The 22,362-nt window shown below is 40.0% G+C and overlaps 1 long non-coding RNA gene across 3 annotated transcripts in view; it reads left to right on the plus strand.

Annotated features, from left to right (window-relative positions):
* LOC110400510 overlaps window positions 1–22,362 on the plus strand; it is a 53,534-nt gene that overhangs the window by 15,709 nt on the left and 15,463 nt on the right. For 2 of the 3 annotated variants that reach the window (XR_002439905.1, XR_002439907.1), the window contains exon 4: window positions 10,213–10,345. This is a non-coding gene — a long non-coding RNA (uncharacterized LOC110400510). Of the gene's footprint in view, window positions 1–1,838; window positions 3,299–10,212; window positions 10,346–22,362 lie in introns of those variants that run through there. The other variant, XR_002439906.1, reaches the window with a different exon arrangement.

Here is a 22,362-nt window from a genome sequence, read left to right on the forward strand (position 1 = left end):
GGTATTATCTAAGGGTCTGCGTCTGTGACAAGGGGGACAGGCCTGAAAGAAAAAAAAAAAGAGAAAAGAGGAAAAAAAAATTGTCGGCAGGTAGGGGTCGGCCCTGAGCGGTCCGGCAGCTAAAGCGGCAGGGAAGCTGCGGACTCACACCCTGGGGAAACAAAGGGCAGAGGGGAAAGGCAGGGGACTCGTAGGTGGATCTAACACAAAACAGCGGCACCAATCTGAGGAGGAACAACTAATTTTACTAAATATATCGAAAATGAGGCTACTGGAATTGTAACAGAGAGTTTACAAGCTGAAAGTCTTACGCAGTAAACTGCAGGAGGACCACGTGCTTCTCCGCTGGGCACAAAGGAACAGACCCCACATCTCCCAGGCAGCTTCACCACCCCCTCAAACGCAAAGACCCCTGGGGCGTGCATCTCCTCCCCTCCCCCTCCAAGGGCCACACACCAAAAAAGGCAGTTTGCAGTAACCAGGGGATTAACTCTCTAACTGCCAGTGCTTTACGTGATGTAATGATGTGGAATACTGACAACAAAAATCACAAAACTATGATGGGGGGTAATGGCTTAGAACATGGCATAACATTCTGGAAGTCTCACTTGATGTTAACCTGTTGTTGCAGCAGTCCTGCAGTAGGTGTGTGGATTAGACATCTGTGGCTGGATAACAGTATCGATTCCCTTTACTGTAAAATTTTCACTTAAGTTTTTCTCTCCAGTATGCTTTGGAGATTTTCTTCCTCTTCAATGTCACTAAAAAGACAACTTTATTAAAAGTTTGTTTAATCCTTCTGGTCAGTGCCTGCATGCTAAATATTTACATGCCTTGTTTAATTTCCCATTCCTTTCCTCCTCCTTTTTTTGCCTATTGCAATAGTTAACGTACCTTCTTTAGTTAAATACCTTTTTACCTGAAAAGCTTTACTCTAGGCATAAGGAGCTTAATATTACGCTCCCCTCTTCTTCTTCACCCAAACCTTTAATCTCCAAGTATACAAAGAACCTTGTCCTTTACTTTGTAGGTAATTATTTAAAACTCTCATGTACTTATGTAGCAGTTCTTGGCTGGTTGAATGCTGACCCTTATTATAATGAAGAGTAATCTCAAATTGTTGTGAGAAACTTGTGCAAGACAACGATGAGCTTTAAAATGAAGCTGTGTATTTCTGCAGCTGCTTGATAAGAAGCTTGAGGGCTGGGAACCTTCCTGGAATTCATAAAAATGAAACACTGGAGAATGACAAATCCTTTAGTCTACCACTACAACACTTCATTTCTGAGCAAAAGCAATACTGAATTTATAAGATTACAAACAGTTGTGGGTGCCATTTGTATTCCAAGATGGTGTTTGCTGCTGACCAAAGAAAATATTTTGAAATCACTTTTGTGTGCCCTGAATATTTTAGGCCATGATTGGGTACTTTATATACAAACAATAATCCATTCTTCAGCAGTCCTGATGCTCATCGGGTCAAACACTGGGTTTTCAAGAGTGAAGGTATAGGAATGGCAAGATCACTGATGTGTGAAAATTTTGTAGAAGCAGCCAATTACTTTGAGCAAATAGCTGCTCTTGATCTTTCTGGTGATTGAATCAGTGATGTCTGAGGACAGGAATGTCTACTGCTCTTCTGTAAGTGCAGCAAGTTTTTCAGGCATAATAACATCATTTCTGTAACCTTCAAGTGTTTTGATTTCAGAAAGGCTTTTTCTTGCTTTTCTGGTCATAAAACTTCGATGGTTAAACAACTATGTGCTATGTTTGAGCTGAGAATTTTATTCCAGTCCAGAGTTAATTTAATGAAGGATTTCTGAATCTCTTCCTCACAGCACTGTTTTACTGAAAATGACAGGCTTGGCAGAAACCTAAGGAAGCCAGATATCCTGGAGACACTTGTGGATTGGGGTCTATTTGTTTGGATTTCTTTTTTTGTCAACTCTACACTCGTAAAGAAGGATGCAACAATTGATCAGTTCTCGATTGCTGGTAGTTCACCTGATGTGTGGCAGTAGCCAGCAGAAGGGAATGCTTAGGGCTCAATCCATACAGCCTCCACAGAAATTAAAGAATTGATTTTTTTTTTTTTTTGTCGTGAGTGCCAGAGCAAATGATTACTGCTGTGCTGTCACTCTAATTACCTGCTAAACTGAAGCTTAGATTATGGTGTGCTGAAGCTGGTTAAAAGTCTATTGGTAAGGAATAATGCAATCATGCTAACTTGACAAATGCTAATGGAAAAGAGAGCATTAACTAAAATCTAGTCTCTCTTACTGAGGTTCTGCCTGTGAGCCCTCGGCCCCAAACTATATCAAGGTGCTGGGAGGGTTTGTCCAAGCGCCATTCCTAGCGCTTGTGGGCCTGAATATAGGCATCAGCTGACAGCTTTCTCAGCTCTTTGCTCTGCAGTGTTCTCTGTATCCAACAAGCTGGGCAAACAACAGAGTATGAGCAGTTTGTGTAGCAGTGGGATGTTTCATGCCTCGCTTCCTTCAGAAAGAAAATCTTATTACTTTCTTTTTCCCTTGTTTAAATTAAAAAAAAAAGCAGCAAAACTGATTTGATTAACTTTTCTTCCTTCTCTTCCTGCTTCCCCTTCTCCTCTTTATCAAATGATGCTGCTATTTGGAGAAAGTAAAGCTTAATTAGTGTAATGAATTTTTGTAAGATTAGAAAATTAAATAAAATTAGAAATCATTAGTGCGATACCTTGCATATTCGCTTGGTAACATACAGACCTCCTACCCCATGCATTGTGACAAAGGACTCCCCAACAGTTACCACAAACTGGTGTGGACAATGCAAAAAAAATCTGCAGATATTCTCTCATGCCTTACAGATGTATCTCAACAGTATTAGTTTGCCTTTAATGGATTCATAGTTAATCTGTAGTAGAGCATATTGTACACATAGTTAGACTCTTTGGGATTGGTCCTGTAGTGACTTAAGCCATCCATCCGGAGACTGGAAGCAATTTAATGAGATTTATATAAACAACTTGTCTGTCAGTTTTGCAAGAGCTTTATAGTTGAGTACATCCTAAGTGTTAACAGCATGAGGATCAAAGTGATACGTTTAGGATTTCTTCCAAAGCTTAGTTATTTGTTTTGAAGAATGTGCCAGTCATTGTAAGTAATTAAATAAAGGTCAAATTTGTTTTTATCCTGTCAATACACACGGAAAAATAACATGAAGTGTATTTTCACTGTCTGGAACATTTCTAATACCTCATGATAAAAAGCAAGAGACAGACTTCATTAATTGGATAGCATCTATGGCTTTGTAGTAGCACCACAAAAGTAACTTTTACCTTTTGCAGCTTATTGGAACAAAAGATGTTTCCTAGTTTAGTAGATGCTAACAGATTACTTTTCCAGTCTGCAGAGAAACATGCTGAAAAGTGATATTGAAGTGGAGCCAGTTAAGGTCCTACCAAGTTGACTACTTTCTGCATGTTGCAAGGCTGCTACTTCTTAACTTGAACTCAGTGAGAACCCCTTTTTTCTCGAGTTGTTGGGTTTTCAGTTCTTATTTCTGAACACTTTAGATAAGTGAAAACTGTCCTGAAACCTGTTGAGTATCATGGGGGGTTTCATCTGCTGTCATGCTGCATACTGAAGATCTTTCCTAGCTCTTGCTGGCCACTGAAGGCACCAGCTCTTTCTGGGCTTCCCACTTGGTGCGGCCCCTGCCTGACGAAGTGCTCTGCATCTCATCTGCTCCAGTTACAGTAAATGTTATAAAGTTTACTTGCAAAATCCAAACCATACAAATATTTTTGAAGGGCAGGATAAGAAAAAATACGTACTCTAAACGATGAGTTACATGAGGAAAGGTGGGGATGTCTGGTTCATAATCTGCAGAAGCCTAACTAGCCTTGCAGGTCTGAAATATTCAGGACTAATTTACAGGAAGGACTCCCCTGCTTCAGAGCACATTGCTTCCATTCAGCTTTCTACCTCTGTGCTGCCCTATCTCGACAGTACTGACCCTTGGTGTGTTCAGGAGGCAGTTTTGATATTTTCTTGTAGAGTGCTCTCACATCTTTGGTTATGTTCATAATTAGTTGCAGAGCAGGTGCTGATCTCCCATGCTTGATCAGGCTTTTATGTATTTAACTTTGTGTTTTTTCAGAAGCCAATATTGTTCTGTACAATTAGAGAATGAAAAGAAGCATTACTGATTACATAGGGTAGATACTTAAAATATCTGGTAAAATTATCTCAAATCTAATGTGACTTGAGGTCACTTCTTAATGCATTTGGGTTACCCTTCCGCTGGCCCTCCTGTTGTTCTAGTTTACATCCATCTCCAAGAGGCCCTGTACTTACCTACTTACCTACTCATTTAGGTCTATCTGATCATGACTGGCCATGTGCATACCTGTAATTATTTTTCCGATTCCCCACAGAAATGTAGAGGGAATTAAAATCAAATGTCAAGCTTTTGTGCAGTAAGATGTTTCAGACGTGACTGTCCATACAGTTTATTGTGGCTGTGATGAGTAATACAGGCAAAGAGGGGATCAGCTGAGATTGTTATGTTAGGCATTATTAAACTGAGGTTATAGTTTGTGTGTGGGGCTTCAATTATGTTTTGTTTTTACTCAGGTAAAAGCTGGCAATTGTGTCTGTTGTTAGGTACCTGTGTTTCAAAATGAGTTGCACCTTTGTGACAGTGCTGTTAAAGGGAAAGCAAACAAGATGTAAATTCAATTTCAGTCCTTTTTTGATCTTACTTCTTTTTTAAACTTGGGTGAAGTACTGAGAGAGAAAAACCCATCCAAAGTGATTTCCAGGTGATGCATAATAGGATCCCAGCAATGCTCCCAGTGATGTCACCTCCAAAAGTGCCAATGGAAGCTGGACAATGGCTCAGGGGTTTTAGCTCAGTTCTCCAGCCTGATTAACCAATAATGTTTCTTTCATGTCTGTTCGAGTAATACTCTACTCCTTCCTGCATCTGTGGGCTGCTGAGTGTGTTAGACTAAGCACAGATGACACAAATGCAACTTTTTGGACTTGAGTTTACACCTGCCAAGTTGGTGCACAAACACGGTGCTTGTATGTGTACGCAAAAGTGTGTGTTGGTTTATGCCCTGTATGTATGTATGTGTTTTTGGCTGGCTGCGGGTTGGATGCTCAGCCGTGAGTGGTCACTGATTTCCTCCTCAGCTGGTTGTGCTCTACAGGTGGTGATCCTGTAGCACAGATGTTAAGGGTTCTAGAATTACTGGAAGTAGGGAGGAGAAAGGCTTGTTTGGGTACCCACTACAAGATTGGAGAAGGGCTACCTGTCTCTGAAGAAGGTATATTTTAAACTGTTTAATGTGTATTGAAATAAGTAATGAAGTTAAGAGTAAGTGCTTATGAGGAGAATTTATTTTTTTCTAATTTGCATAATGTCACCTTTATTTTTTCTTTTGTAACTTACGCAAATTTTGTTGCTTAGATAGGGGAGGAGATTGTATTCTTTAATTCATTCAAATAATGTAACGTAGTTTAAACCATAGTAGTTCTTGAAACTGCTTACCTATCATTATTTACATTAGTGAAATTTTGGCAGTACTTCAAGCGACAGATCAGCGAATCACAAGTTACTATGAATTCTCAAACTTCTGAGCAGGGACTCTTGAGAATAGTTCCACTAAAATCATTTCAGTATTGATGTGAACAGCTGCAGGTCAGTGAAAGTAAGTAGTTTGAAATTTAGCTTTGAAATAGCTATGCAATTTTGATGAATGCATCGTATTCATAACATTGTTGAGGAACATACAGGCTGTTGGTTTACCAGATACAAGAACACAGAAGTCACTAGAGAGCAGTCCTTTTTTTTTTTTTTCCAATGTAGGATGATTGTATTATCTGCCTAATCTTTATGAGAATTTGTGATCTAGTTAAGCAAAGGACGTAAGAGGAGGTTGTAATTCAAGCCACCTTATTTGGTGCAATTTCTTTCCTGAAAGACGTGAAACTCAATTAAAGGTGATGAGTGAGAAAAAGAGATCAGATCAGCTGGAAACTCTAAGCAGATCTACACAAACACTTGGAAAAATGAAATGTGGATTATTTTGTTCATGTACAACATCGCTTAGATGGTGAATGGAAACCGTATACTGTGAAATGCAGCAATATTGCCTGTTCATAAGTACTTGAAACTCTTCGGGGTAAAATATTCAGTTGCATTAGACACCTAATGAAACCAGAAGAAATAAAAAGAACCATTGGAGGATACCCAGTATATCATGAAGGGCTTAAGTGCAACTGTATCAAATGCACCTGGGTTGTTGAATGATGTAAAAGAAAAGCTGATGGCCAGACAAAATGAGGTGATCAAGCATGGCAGATACCTGTTAGAAGAGTCTCTTGTCAACCATAGAAAGAGAAGCTATGCACTATTATAAGAAATAGTAGGTTTTGAAAGTTGGTTTTCTGACTGACACATCTACAGCTAGATAATCAGCAGACATTCAAATATTAATATTTGGAGATAAATGTTTCTGTTAGTATAATAAAATACTTAAAGAACAAAAAGTTAATCAGAAATAGGGTCCTGAGATGTCTATGACGTGACTATTTCTAATTGCAAAGCTGCTTGAAATTATTATTGTTGTTTTCCCCAATAGTGAGAAAAAGCATAGTGCCTGAAAATGATGTGAAAAGAGAAAAATCTAGCTAATCTTTTTTTCTAAAATATATGCATAAAAATTGGAGATACAGATGTTTGTAAACCGATTTTTATTCTGATATGCTGCCATTATTAGAAGAATTTAAATTATGGGATCTGCATCTTTTCAATTGAAGATTTCAGGATTACTGCCATTGTAAGCCATACCAATTATAGTGCTATCCCATCAGGTATTAACACAAAGTGAGAAAACAGTACTGTAGTGTGGAGAGCATCAGTGCTGTAGCAGAAACCACAACAGCAGTGAGCATGCAAGGCCCATACCACTGAGCACCGTACTTGGACCACTGGTCTGCCCAGGGCACAGGGGACTCCAATGTGCGAGAGTGAAGTTGTACTGAATTTAGAACTCTGCTGTGTGTCTTAAATAAATGCATTTTCACAAGAGGTTGAAAATGACTGTAATAGGGATGATGGTTATGCTAAAGCAACTAAGAGGGATCTGTGCTCTTTTTTTTTTTTTTTTTTTTTACTGAAATCTAAAGGTGTAAGCATTCGCTTTCCATCTCAGTGAAGCCTGCCAGTGTTCAAGAGATATTTGAGTAATGCCCCATTAATGTGCCTTAACCTGTGGTTAGCCCTGAAGTGCTCAAGCAGGTGGACTTAGTGATCTCTGCAGGTCCCTTCTAGCTGAACTGTTCTGGCTTTTGCTGCATTATTGACCGGAACGGTCTCTTCTTGCCTACAGCCTCACCAAATGTAGTAGAACTTAGTCTCTAGCTTTTCTGTTACTCATCAGCATTAAAGTTATCTTTAGAGAGTTTCAGGTCATAACTAGTTAAAACAACATTGTTTTCAAAGAAAGTAATGGTACTGTACAAATCTCAGATTTATTCACATCATTTGCTTTGGAGACAGGTTTCTTATGTTGCATCTCTTTGGTGAATCCTCACTGTGGTGTCCATCTCTATTCACTATTATTTTCCTTGGCAATACTCCTTTAACACTTTTCTGTTGTTGCTTTCTTTCCTAATGAAGTTCCTCAGCTCCCACGTGCATGTTCGTGTTCTCCAGGTCAAGGCTTCTTTCCTTCTTGCCCTCCAACAGCTGTTTATCATTATCATCAATTACAAAAAGGACATGATGAAGAAGTTACATTCTCAGCTCAGTCCAAGAGAAAAACTTCAGCTGTAGTTAAGTTTTCATAGCTGCCAAGACAAGGCAGATTTCCACGGTGATACTTGAGAACTGTGGAAACAATGACCAAAAGTTCCTAAAACCACAAGTCAAAAGACATTTTGTTGCTATCAACGTACTGGCTTATGTATTGTTGTGTTTTTTTTTTTTAGGAAGGAGAAACACACAATTACATTGTTCAGTCTGATGCTCAGTTCTCATGCAAATTAGACAGTACGGTTCTGTGTTTCTGCCAAATTTTACTTGAATTCCTTTCTATACAATACATTTTTTATGCTATTTTATTCTAAAACACCTAGTATTCAACTTACCTACAAGTTCTCAAAGTAAATGCAGCCCATGTATGATGTTCCCAAATCAAAATGCTGACTGCACGGTAATGACTGGGTGCTTAGTACTGGCTTGTTCTTGTGGCTATGTGCTAAGCCACACTGAACTTGAGTTTCTTTGTTCATGGCACTGATTCCATATGCCTGCTTTTGTTCCACCTTCCTTGCAGCTGTGTCATACAGTCCTCTTTTATTGTGGCAATTAATTATTCATGGATGGGATTTATTGCTCTCTGAATGGGGTGAAGATGCTGTTGCTATGAGGGCTAGAGTTGTTGAGGGCAGAAAGTTGATGAGAACTGTGAAGACATGGAGTTTTTCTCTTTCCCTGTGCCATGCTCTGTGCCCCAAGAGCAAAGAGATGCTCGGAGAGGGGCAATGAGCTGGCTGAGGAGTGTGTTTGTTGGAGATAACAGGTTGAACACTGTTGTATCCTCCTCAGCAAGGTGCCTCTGCTTCATAGCTCTCTTCTTTTTCTCTCTCTTACTTCCCTGATATATAAAGGAATTTGCACTGTAATGATGTATCCATTCTAGGAAAACCTCCTGCAGCTGAAATCCTAGTCCCATACAGCTGTGCAAATTTCAGAAGCTCTGTGGTTTCTTGTCCTGAACTGTATTTCTTTCTTGTATGAAAATATACTCTGATCTCATTGTTCTTCTGGTTTTGGTATGTTTAGAATAGCACAGGACATGGCTATCCCAGATGGTGAAATGGAGCAGGAAGAAGACAAAGCTGTGTGCCTTTGCCTAAGCCCAGCAATGGCATACGGGCTGATGCTGGCCATCTTGTGCACAAGAGTATCTGTCAAGCTGCTGTTATTCAGAATTGTGCAAGTTAGTATTGCCAGCAGAGCTTCAGCCAAGATTTTGTGCTCAAAAGCTTATTCTGTTCAATAATACCTGAGCTACCTCTAAAATCTTGTAAAATCAGTGAGTCAGGTAACTGGACTAACTTAGTGATGGTGATGTCCTCACTGACTGTTCTTAAGAAGTCATCAGAAGAAGAAAAAACTCATTTGTTAACTGAAATGGGAAAACTCTGATGGGTACAGTGTGTAATGCTCCTTATTCCTGGTAATTTTTATTATTTGTTTTTGGTTTGGTTTTCTTTTGTGAAGCAGAGGTTCTGTGATGTAAATGTGAGGTCATTGAGCATGGAGGAGATCAACAGTTGGAACAAACAGATGTTTTGTTCCTGTTGCATTTAGTTACCTTTTTTGTGCTTTTTTGTTGTTGTCTTATTGTCTTTTTCAGCAGCAGAAGAAAGATGTGGCATATTGAAATACTTCCCGTGATTTCACTTGAACTCATGAACAGTGCAGAGCTGTGCTGAGTAACTTTGGGGTGTAGTTAACTGATCACAAAATATTTTTGGCTTTCTACAGGGAAGTCCTGTGCCAACTGGAATAACTCTATAGGTGACAGTGAGCATAACTGAAGATACAATCTACTTTCATGCAGAAATATGCTTTGAAAATGTGCTATTATAGCACAAATTTCAGAGTGCTTTATACATGTGCATTGAGGTAGTATTTTGGTTCCTAGAAATAGGATCCACCTCACTGAACTTTTATTCAGTAATGTCAGTGCTGTGTTATTTGGCTGCTTGATGTTTCCAAAGTAAAATGTAAATACCCGTGTTCTAGAGTGAGCAGATTTCCAAGCTGATGAGATGAGCAGAAACTGGAGAGGAAGTCTATGCTTGCGGTAGGTCCCACTTCCATCAAGGGGTTGTTGCCATTTTGTTGGGTCCTGGAAGAAGCCTGGACTCTGAAGGATGTGGAAGTAATTTGAGTTTTTGATAGAGTCTTAAATAGACTCTACATCTGCCATTGTCCAGCAGGAGCCATGAAACATCTTACTGGATGGAGATTTGTCTAATACAGCAAATAGAGGATGGTCATACACTGACTGTTCTCTGTATAAATAGCAGGCGTAAAATTAATCCTGTACTAAAATGTGTAGTTTTTATTGTTCTTTCAGTTATTAAAAATGAGCTATCAAAACATATTACCAACTGCTACCAGAACTCTATCTTTTTTTTCTTGCAGATCATGTGCTGTACAACAGGCATTGCCACCTCCTGGCTGAGTTCTTCAGGCAGAAGCACAGAGCAAATATCACCTGCCGTTCCCCTGCTATTTCAGTAGGTGCACTCTGGATTCCTGTTGGTAGCTTGCAGAGGTTAGTTGATCCCTATATGAAAAATGTTCAGTTCCCTTGGTTTGATTGCTCTGCTTTATCAAATTCTTCTTATGAATGATTGTGAAGGGGGATGGGCAGGATCACTTCCAGTCCATGACACCTGTGTAATCTCTATGCTTACTTGCTGAAGTCATGTTGTTAATAACTTCACAATATGCAATTGCTGCTAGAATGCTGGATGTCTTTACAGCAGCATCCAGAATTCTGAGAGAGGCATTTCACCCTCTGGTAATCATATATATGATTTGACTTCCAGTGTCAAAGAGGTGACTTGAATGGACCTGTGATGATTTACACTTATAGCCTTGTTTCTGGGCTTTTTTGGAGTTTCCTGTCACCCCAAGGGTTGGCAGAGGGAAGGGGGCAAAGGAACTTTATGAAGTCTGTTCATAAAAAGTGTCCTTTGATGCAGAGGCTGGTCTGGACCAGTGTGAGAGATAGTGTTACTGTTGTTCTCCTTGGTGCTTGAATTTTTGAGATTCAAGGTCAGTAGTAAGGTATTAAAGAAACTGCAGGGACTTGAGTCCTAGTGTTATTCCAGAAAGATTTTTGAAGTTTTACAAAGGTAAATAATGCCAGGCTGATAATTATTTTATTATGGTGAGTGAGAAAATTGAGCTTCTTATCTTCTTATATTCAATCTAAATGCACTATTTCATTCCCTTTTTATCCAATAAAATACCTGAAAATAGTCTTACTTGGAACACAGATAAGAAAATGCTAGCGATTAAAGATAATGTTGTGGAATGGCTGGCAGTGCTTAGTGCATCAATAACCCTGACACATAATTAAAGTAATTGAAAATGCCCTGCGTGTATTCTCTGATAGAAAGCAGTAAAAAGATCACGGAGGTGTCAAAGCTCTTTCACAATAGGTATATTTTAAAATCAATCTCTTTTATTTTTAATCTTTTATTTGAGTTCTTTAAATCTCCATAAAGCCAAACTTAAACCTGCATCACTGCCTTTAGTTGGTCCTTCTGGAGTAAAGCCTCATATTTCATTCAGTTTGTTTTTAAGGTCAGAAAGAGGACTGGGCTTCAGCTGAGAAAAAGGGACAAGAGGCTTCTCGGGCATGCCAACACAGGGCCAAGCTGGGGTTGTGACTTTCTCCTTTTCCTATGTGTTTTGTACTTCATGTTCCAATCCTGCTCTACTGAGTCCCCTCCCTTTCAGCCCTTTAATTTTTTTATTAGACACGCTTGTTTTCCTCCTTCTCTGAGCTCTTGCCATAACAGTCTGAAATTAATGCTAACATGGCAGGAAAACTTGCTCTTTTGGAAGAGTTGTAGGAAGGGAACATCTCCTGGGTTCAGATTATTTCTAGGCAGACCTCAGACTTCATTGACCCAGAACTCTAGGTTGGTAAGACTCTGAAGTATTTCAGAAATACTGATTATGACAAAGGGGACCAAATTATATGAAACTCTGCAACTGCCTTTGAGGAATGCACAAAAGAAATTGTTTTCCATTCAAAAGCAGTAGGAAATCTATACTCATTTTTTGCCTCTGCTTTAGGCTCTGCCAGGGGTTGAACTTGTTCTTGGTTTTTCTTTATTTGGAAATTGTTGAAGGCATCTGGCCTTTAAAAAAGCTTAATGTAAAACATCAGCTTTCCACGGACGTGTTCTGTTTGAAATTGCCTGCTGCTGTTTGTGAGCTAGTGCTGGGAGCTGACAGGAAACAGAGATGTCCGCCTTCTGTCCCTCCCTCTCTCACAAAGCTTCTCCACTATTACTTGCCCGAATCCCTCTTTTTATCCTAAAAGTGGACTGGAATGATTGGCTTTGGACATATATTTATAAATATGTCCATATTTGACCACGCTTGTATACCTGTAGTAGGCTGCGGAGATTTTTTTTATTTCCAAGTTGAAAATGTAACTTTGCTTGCAACTTCAATTATGAGATGCTGACAGAAAAATACAAGTAGACAGTGTGATTTTGCTGCTTGTCTCCCTAAGGGACAGTGCTGCATTAACCAAGTAGTGTCTGTGGTCTTCACCCAAGAAAAGACAAGACCGCTCCTGTAAAATAGCTTCTTAAAGCTAAGGAAATAATTCCTCAGAGCTAGTGCTAAACTGTGCACAGTTCTTGCCCTGGGAAATGATCTCATGGTCTCCAGAGGCTCGATCTGTGCAGGTACTTGCAGCCCTGAGAGCATTCAGAGTGACTCTTGAGGATCTAGAAGGGCATAGGGTATAAGAGCTTAGCACTTGGACCCCTGACTGATGACACTTTGGCACCATCACTGAGCACTGGCTCTAAGAGTGCAGATTTGGAGTGTTTCTATACCCATCCTCCTTTTGTGCAGCTGAGGAGTAGTGATCCAAGTTTTATCCTTGCCTTGGGAGGAAATAACTAAGAATAGCATGACTAGAAGTTAAACTTAGGTATGAGGGAAATATGTCCTATACATAAAGTTTAGTGCATTTTTTCTTAAGTGTAATGGGGAAGCACAGGGAATAATCCATATTTCAGTTAGTTTGGGAATGTGTTTTTGAAAGTCACCTGAGTTACATTAGCATACTGCTGAAATACATTACTGCAGCACTTGGGATCCGAGGGCAAATGTGCTGTGAAGCGTTAACCTTGCGTGATCACCAGGCTAGATGAGTCCTTGGATTCATTAAATTGTGTTGAAGTCAGAGGATCTGAAGAAAATGGAATTAAATTATAACATATGCTTAAATAGATATATTTGGATAGGCATAGAATTAGAGATGTGGGATATAATTTCAAAAAGGTATTTAACCTTCAGAGACAGCAAGAAGGATGTGATTGTGGTATAAAGTCTTCTTGTGTCCCTACTGGATGAGGACAACTTTTTGACTCTGGGGACACTTACATACTTCAGAAAAGCATTGTGTACTTCAAGGATAACTTGCCATTAGTCTGTGCTTCTTTGCCCAGTTTGTTTTATCTTTGCAGAGAGCCTATTATGAACATGTTAGTTTATCAGTGAACAATAAGCCCAGAACAAAGTAGATCATTCTGTCTATAGCACACTGGAGGGGCTGAATACTATCATCAGGAAGACTGAGAGATACGATAATGAGAAGAGTGGGTTAGACACTAAAACCATGTTTATATTTGGTTTTCTTTTATTGTTAGTTTCATTTTTCAGTTACTGTTATTAAGTCACTACACAGCTCAACCAGAAGGCAAAGATGATAATGCAACTGATAACATGCTCCCGGAGGATGAGTTTAAGGAGTGTACTCATGCATATAATACCAAACTTGTCATTTACAGAGTAATTATAACACAAGACAAGTTAACACTGTTAGAATAGTTCTGCAGCTTGTTTGTTTTTGTACATTAAAGCCCTCACGGTTTTGGTGCTAGACTGCACTGTATGTAGTCTGACTTGCTCATTGGCCTTCTTTCATTTGTCTCTTTTTTCATAACCAAGTCATGCATAATGTGAAAACTGAGCTGGGGGGAGCTATTTCTTGCCGTACAGGAAATGTGATCTCCTGAGGAAGTCAGTAGTGGGCACTGTTTGCTTTAATATGAATTCCCTAATGTCTGATCTGTATGACATGTGTTTCGTGCTGCAATAGGCTCCAACTCTGGATTGAGGAACGCTGGCCCAGCTCTGGGCTGTTCTGACATGGCTGAGTTCTGGTGTGGTCTGGGTTGTGAGAAGTGGATTCTAATGGAGTTTAGCTGTGTGTTTGCTAGAACAGCACGTTCAAGTTGAGGATCTGCAAGTTAGATTGGCACCTTGAAGGCCAATCTGTGACTCAACACAGAACACCCAGGGGCACATCGGTGAAACACAAAGTTCTTTTGCACTTTGTTCTTTTGTTCTCTAACTCTTGAGAACATGGCATTTATATGACCTAAGGGCTAAGGTCCTTACCCCTAATTAACCAAGGACTCAGATGACCCATCTGAATTTGCGTGAGAGCCAGTGTAGACCCACAAACATCAGTGGTTCTCGAGCAATTGTATCCTGGCAGGTGTAGTGAACATGAAAATACACCTCTGTGGACTGTAACACTGCAAAGTTAACTGGACGTGCTGTAAAGCTACAAAATAGCACTGTGATAACTGTGTGTCATTTGGTTGTGGCATCAGTTTCTGCCCAGAGAATTTTATTTGAAAATTGTCAGCCTAAGGTGAAATGCCAATAATAGAAGTTTATAAGTGTAGAGAATCTCTCTGATTGCGTGAAAGGAAATGGGGGTGGAGCACAGGTGGAAGGTTTTTTGTCTTGGAGGTTTTTTGCCTGCAAGACAAAACCTTTAAAAGACTTGCATGGCAAAAACCTAATTGGATCTATTTTTTCCCCAAAAGCATTATGATGGGTACCAGAGAAAGCTGTAAGAAATCTGGTGTCCAGATGCATTTGTTTCCTATGGCTAAATGTAAAACTCTCGCTGACAGCTTGTGTCTGCAAATGATTCCAGGAAACAGATGATAGCAATGAATTACTGCTGAGGAATTCAGCATGACAGCCAGATAGCAGAACTGCTTTGCATGGACCCCTAACCCTGCCCCACAGCTTCCGAGGTTGCTGTCATAGCAGAGAGCAGCATGTTGCACATGGGTGATAGCTCCCCTCAACTAACAACAAGTATTTGGGCAAAGATCTGAGGTAATTTGAACCAATTCCTGTTGGTTTCAATAGCTGGGAGCATGGCCCAATTAAGAACTGTAGGATTTAGCAAGTCACTCTCTGTGGGTTTGAGCTGAGAATTTATAGTTGATTTGCAGAACAGTCTGGATGTTTTTAATCACAGACTGATAAATCTGTGTGTGTGCTTGTGTGTGTGGGGGTGGGAGGGAAGGAAGAAGTGCAAGCCGCAGAGAGAAAAGATCATTTTCCCAACAAGATGAAAAGGGAATTAGCTATGTTCGTCATTAGTGCTATCTAGCTTCTCCGTTATCAAGTTAGTGAGAATAATAAGTTGCACATACAAAATTTGACTATGGAGAGCCTAATAGGAAAGAAAAAATAAAAGTGACTGGGATATCAGACTTAGGGACCCTCTTAGAACAGTCAGGCCGCTGGATAAAATGTCAGGTTCCTGAAAACGTCCCCTCTTAATGAGCTATGAAAGGTATCTTGTTGTTTTTCTATCTTATAATGAGGTAAAGAGTGAAAAATCTCCAAACTTCTGTAGGATTAGAAAAATTATTTTTGAATCAGTCAGACTAGATCAAGTGTTTTCTATTGGTATATTACAGAAATTAGGGACAACAGGCTATCAGCTCCTTGACAAGGTGCCAGCTTTGCTCCTTGCTTTCTCCAGGCTCAAGTGGCAGAGCTAAGAACTCCCAGTCCCACATTACTGCTCTTTTATGCTTACTCAAGGCCAGAAGGCTCTCACCAGCCTGCCCCATGTCCATCCTGCAATAACCTCTGTCCACTTACAGAGAGTGCAGCCCTATTTCCAGCAACTCCTCCTTTGCTCCGTTTGGATCTTGGGACTGCTTTTCTCTTCTTCAGTCTTTTGCTTTATGCCTGAAATGAGTGCTGCTCCCTCCTGGTAAGAACATTTGCAGGCAGTGTGGGTAGTAAATGGCTCAGTTTTGCTAGTAGCAGCCCCTCCTGCTGTCCGTGTGGCAGGAGCATTTAGTCCAGGTAGCTATTTTCAATGAACTGATCTCAGCTTTTACTGTGGTTGCTTCTTGCTTCCATCTTTCAGTGGCTGAGTCCTGGATATTTGGAAATATTTCCCATAATGCATGCAGATAAGGCATGCAGAAATCCCCCCATGGGCACATTGTCCACAGTTCAGGGAATGTAATGAGCATTGCAGCAGCGTGTTTCCTATCCACACAGATACTGTGAGATCCATCCAGACTTTCACTAGAGGCTTTGCTGTTTTTGAAGTACCTTAGAGCTGGTACAGCCTTTGCTTGGGAGAGCTGCTGCATTTATTACTCAACAGGAGATCCTGAAACATCCACAGGACCTGGTGTGTATTGAAAGGCAAATGCTTGAGGCCAGTCATTTCTGTGGGACTGTGCTTCAGTGTCTCTCTGAAAGGCAGGAGGGAAGGATGAGGGCATTGCCTAGTGAGCAGGGCTATCTTCAGTCCCCTCTGCGTTGTTGTAGCCCACGTTCCTTTATTATAAGATGAGTACCAAGCCAGCAGTGGAGAGGAAGATCAGCCTTACCTGGTGTTACAGGAGTACACCTGCTTTCAGAATCAATAGTGGTAATTGTGAGTGGAACAGTTAAGGGCAAAGGCAGGTGACAGTAATTTCCATTCAACAATGCAAAAGATACCAGAATATTGCTTCCTGAGCATGATTTCTGTTTGTGAAATTAATTTCCTTTTTTCAGTAGTGATTGATTTTGGTAGCATCATTGTTTATCTGTCTTGATCAGTAGACTGCCAATTAACTTTGTATATATCTATGATGTTTTCTATTAGCTTACAGATGGTATCCTCTCAGGTGAATTGTTCAAATATTGGTTAATGCTACTTGAAAGCAATGGAAATTTCAGTGTTATCTTTTACATGTAGCAATAAGGTACCGGAAAGCACTTTATGCACTCAATTACTTGAGCTATATGTACAATAAATAACTTTGGCTTCCAAGCTAAGCATGAGATAGAGTTCTCAGTTAATAAAACAACTTGCCAGTCTTTCTCAAGGAGAAACAGCTGTATAAAATGGTTTGAAGCGTAATAGTGGAAACGATGACATGAATTATCATTAATAATGTAAAGCAACTTTGTATAAGATTTGTGTTATTTTCAGGGGTTTTCAAACTATCTATTTGGATAATTTCAGCTGCATATACAGTTGTGAAATGGAGTGGAAGGGTGGAGTTCTGTGTGTGCCAATAGAGTGGATGGCAGGGACTAGGGCAATCAAAACTTTACTTGTTACCTATGGTTTGTGCAAAGAGTAAGCAAGTGACAGTGAAAGGATGTTTCCTGAATATATGGGAAGAAGAAAGGTGATGGTGGGGTACAGGATTAAATCATATTTCAACTTCTCCCTTTCCATGCACAGTTGTATTCAAAGGAACCTGAATGAAGTTTTTGCAGGTGTTACAAATACTTAATTTAAACTGGATTTAATAGATCATAAATATTCTGAAAGCCAACTCATGCAGCTAAATGAGCTATGTTGGTGGCTGCTGCATGGAAATTAGATAATTTTGGACAAAACAAATATTACTGCATTGTAATGCTCAGAATAAACTGCTTTATTATAAGTGGACAGTGTGATTGAGTGCACCCTCAGCAAGTTTGCAGACAACACCAAGCTGAGTGGTGCTGTTGACATGCTAGAGGGAAGGGATGCCATCCAGTGGGAGCTGGACAGGCTGAAGAGGTAGGCCCATGCCAACCTCATGAAGTTCTATTAGACCAAGTCCAAGGTCCTGCACCTGGGTCAGGGCTATCCCAAGCACAAATACAGGTTGGGCAGAGAATGGCTTGAGAGCACCTCTTAGGAAGAGGATTGGGGGGTGCTGGCTGATGAAAGACTCAGCTTGAACTGGCAAAGTGTGCCTGCAGCCCAGAACGCCAACTGTATCCTGGGCTGCATCAAGAGAAGTGTGACCAGCAGGTTGAGGGAGGTGATTCTGCCCCTCTGCTCTCATGAGACCCCACCTGGAGTACTGCATCCAGTTCTGGAGCCCCCCAACACAAGAAGAACATGGAGCTCTTGGAGCAGAGGGGCAGAATCACCTCCCTCAACCTGCTGGTCACACTTCTCTTGATGATGATCAGAGGGCTGGAAAACATCCCCTACAAGGACAGGCTGAGAGCGTTTGGGGCTATTGAGCCTGGAGAAGAGAAGGCTCTGGGGGGCCTACAGGAAAGCTGGGGAGGGACTAGTTTGGAACTAGATGATCTTAAAGGTCCCTTACAATCCAAACCATTCCATGATAAGCAGAGAATGTAAGAGCCTAATACCTTGAAGTTCTGGAATGGGAGAGAGCTAATTGACAGTAATTAAGGTATAATTAAAGTTAAATTAATACAATGATGAATTAAGAGATGGTAATCTATACAAGCTATATATATTGCATTAAGAACAGGAGTAGTTGACCGTAATGCTACAGGTCAGAAATTACAGAAATTACAGAAAAATAATAAAAGTGTGAGTGTCAGGAACAGATCAGACAAAATGTCCTTTATGTGATGTCACAGGAACAGATCAAAAGGAGCTAGATGTAAATATTCAGAGAGTATGTGTCCTGCTGAAGAGTTGCACATTTCCTTTTGAGGGTTTTTTTAATCACTTGTGTTGCTTTTTTGTATTTGTTGCAGTGTATAGGGAATTGCAGGGACTCAGTCTTTTAGAGATGGATGCAGTCACTCTGGAAGAATGGCAAGCTGAGAATATGTAAGATAAAGTCCCCTGAATGTTTCCTAAAGAAATGGATGGTTTTGTTCAGTATTTTCAGCTTCTGTGCAGGCAGTGAGCTCTGTCAATTCCCTCTCTCCATTTCTACTCTAGTTTTTCACTTTCTGTCCATGCTTCTGTGTACCCTTGTGCATAAGTCCCAACCAAATGCATTTAAACCAAATCCAAGGGCCTCCTTTATCCATATTGCTTGCACTTTCAGTGTTATTCTGTATTGTTTCAGCTTTCCCCAGGAAAGGAAGTCACTTTCTCTTTGCATGTTTGCTGAATGGAGAGCAGCTCTTCTGTGGCTCACCACACAGCCTTTTTAATGAGAAAAACAGGTGTAAAAATAAACTTATTGTAATGTTTTAGAGGTTAGATTAGAGTGAAGGAGCTACCAAATCTTCTTGCTGAGATGAAAAAGAAATCTCAACAAAAGATTCTGCAGAAATGTAGAATGATGAGCCTAGGAAGAAATTGAAACATGACATTTTTCATTTGCAGCCAGTGGAAGTCCATTAGCAGTAGTGAGGTTTAAGGATAATGTAACAGAAGCATAACTACAGAATGATACTGACTGTCATTACTTGCCTGGAATAAATCCTGCTGATTGCTCCAAGTTGTTCAAGCTCAGTGCATCTATTTTGCTTAAGGCACCTCGCCTGTAGAAAGTCTCCCTTTTGCCTTTCTAAACTCAGAGATACCTTGCTACCATGACAGCCATGCAGGGAAGATTTTCCAAATACCATGTAATCAGCAAGCAAAAACAATCAATCGATCTCATTAGCAAGCTGATAAATTTGCCTTTCTTTTTTTTTGCAACATCTAAAAAAGTTAAAAATGATTCTGGGAAAGAGGAAAAAGAGGGAGTACCATGGTAGAACAGCTTAGTCAGAAGATGGATGAGAAGATGGTGGCTTGATATTGTTCTTCTTCTGTGAATTAGGTGGGTGCTGTCTGATAAAACATCCTTATTTCTCTAGGTGTTAGCACACATTTCCAGAATACCCAACTTAGCTGATGTCTGTTCTACCTTGTGAGTGAGGCTTGCTCTGTCTTCATATTGGGACTATCTATCAGATAAGTCAAATGGAGATGTTAAACTAACAAATGTGAAGTGTTCTGTTTGACATATCAAGCCTGAGTTTCCATTTGAGGGAAATGTGCCTTTTCAGATTATGTTAGCTCAGCTTTAAATATTGCAGGTACAAATGATGCAGAAACCTCGTAAGTTCAGTAGTTGTACTGGTATTCTAAATAAAATCATTTAATGCCTTTCTTCTGAACAAATTGGCACAACACCTGCCTGTCAATGCAGCTCCTGAGCCAAGAGGGAAGGAGGTGATGTTATCTCATAGGTATTTCTTGCTCAACTCTTTTCCTCTCAATGGGTTACAGAGGTACCCAGCTGGACCTGACCCTAGATGCCAGCGCCTCGGCACCCTGGGCAAGAAGCTGCAGAGCCTCTGTGCCTAGATCAAGGCCTTGACGGCTGGGAAAGAAAATCGATGCCTCTGCATAATGAGTTGTAACATTCCCTAGGTAATACAGCGAGTGAATTGGCAATGGGGCCCTAAGAAATGCGTAAGGAAGACAACCTAATAAACAATGTGGTACTTTGTGATCCTAATGGCAGTAAATATTAATGAGAAGACTGCATCTTCAGCTGGTCTGTTTCCTAAAAATCAATAATATGTGTCCTCTGTCATGTGCAGTGTTTATCTGCATTCCAGCTTACCTTCCAAAGCAACTTGTATCTATGGATAGGGATGAGTGAATGAAAGTTTCACACAAGTATGTTGCTGTTCAGCAGATCCTGTCTTGCTGTTTTGTCAATGAGATAATGCTGCCTTTATTTATATGTGGCATGTGGACCTATTTTGTCATGTTCTTACAGCTGCTGAAGGTAGTCAGCCTTAGCCATGGGAAGTCTTTATCTTCTGTCATTTCTCATCTCTTTGGCTTTGTAGGAAATCTTGTTTACACTTAGCATGACTTATGTCAACCTGAGGTAATAATTAGATTAGCTTACATGGCTGTAAAGCTGTTAGAAGTACAGGGTCCTCATGAATTATACACCCAGACATCATCTACACTTAAATATTCTTTATGTTTAATGACACCCACTACATCACTTATTTTTCTGTTGAAGCAGGATAAGATTGTAGACCTTCAGTACTTACAATACAGCCAAGCTCAACTTTATTTTAAAAGTGTTTTAATGTACAGTTGTGCATTGAGATAACACTTCAAAACAAGAGTGCTATTGAATGCCATGGCATAGCTTCCTCGGTGGCTATGTGTTGTAAGGAACTTCAGCAGGTTATCAGTGAACTCCAGTTAACCCTTAGAGACAGAAAATGACCTGAGGAGGAGGGTTGGCAGGCATTTAGCTGAAACAAACAAACAAAAAGCTTGTTTTGATTCCAGTTGCTTTACTGTAACTTTGCATCTTCAGGTTATGATGCAAACATATAAAAGGGTATTCAGAGTAACTCCCTGTGTGAGTATTCCCAAAAGTTTATTGCGTGCAGCATTTACACTGTTCTTACTTTTTGTAATTTATCAACAGATAATTACTGTTTATCCAATTAAGAAATGAAGGTGGGTTGAAAGCCCAGCAATTTGGCTCCTTCTCTTTGCCAAGACATGTTAGAGCAACTTCTTTAGCAGAAAATAACTCAGACTGTGCTTATCTAAAAGTTTGGTGTTGGTGTTCTGCGGCAAGGTGAACAGGCTTCTAGAGAGACTGATGGTGAACGAACCCCAGAAAACAGATCAGTACACATAGCTGGCTTTTGCTCATATCATTGGCCGATGTCAAGAATGAAAATTACATCAGAAAAATAAAACAGAAAACCATGCAACTTGATATTATATACTTTGAAACCCAGGTTATCTCCCACATCTAGACAATTATGTTTATATATGTCCTCTTGCTTTTGCTGTTATTGCTCTCTCTTCTAGTAATATTGCACATGAAAGATTGGTCTTCATTCATTTTTTTGATTGCCGCAACTGACACGTTAAAGAAGATGAATGTTTTCTCCAGGGAAAAAAAATCCTTGTTTTAATTTGCTTAGCAAAAATGAGCATGAGTAAAATGGATTGGAAACCTGCTGGCCTTTTCCTTCTTGTTTGCTCTGTGACTGCATGACTAAATTCCTTTCTCTAGAGGAGAAACTTCCCAGTGGCGCCAGTGAGTCTACTGTCCAACCTCCCACTTGTCAGTTACCTCTTTTTAATGCTTTTGTAATAGGTTTTCAAGAGCACATGCATTACAGTTAGTTAGCAGCTGTGGCAGAGCCATTGCTCTGCCTTGCTCCAGGAGCTTTCCTGCTTTCTGTGCAAGATGTGCTCCTTGAAATGACTTCTTTGAAGGCCAGGATGTTTTGATGTGTTTTTTTTGTTTTGTTTTGTTTTGTTTTGTTTTTTAAGAAATATTCTTGCCTTAATAATTCTTCTAAAGGCCAAAGCATCTACTTACATTATTTATGTAGTTACCACTCTTAGTTGACATAACGTTCTTGCCACCAGTTGCATCAAACTTGCATGCAAGAAGTTGATAAAGGATGAGGTTTTCATTCAGTGAAATTATACAAACTGTTGAAGGTGTTTATTTATGAAAACACTTTCCAATTCATCTGATTTTTAATAGCGTTGAAAGT

This window comes from Numida meleagris, chromosome 5 (assembly GCF_002078875.1).
Source record: "Numida meleagris isolate 19003 breed g44 Domestic line chromosome 5, NumMel1.0, whole genome shotgun sequence".
NCBI classification, from domain to species: Eukaryota; Metazoa; Chordata; class Aves; order Galliformes; family Numididae; genus Numida; species Numida meleagris.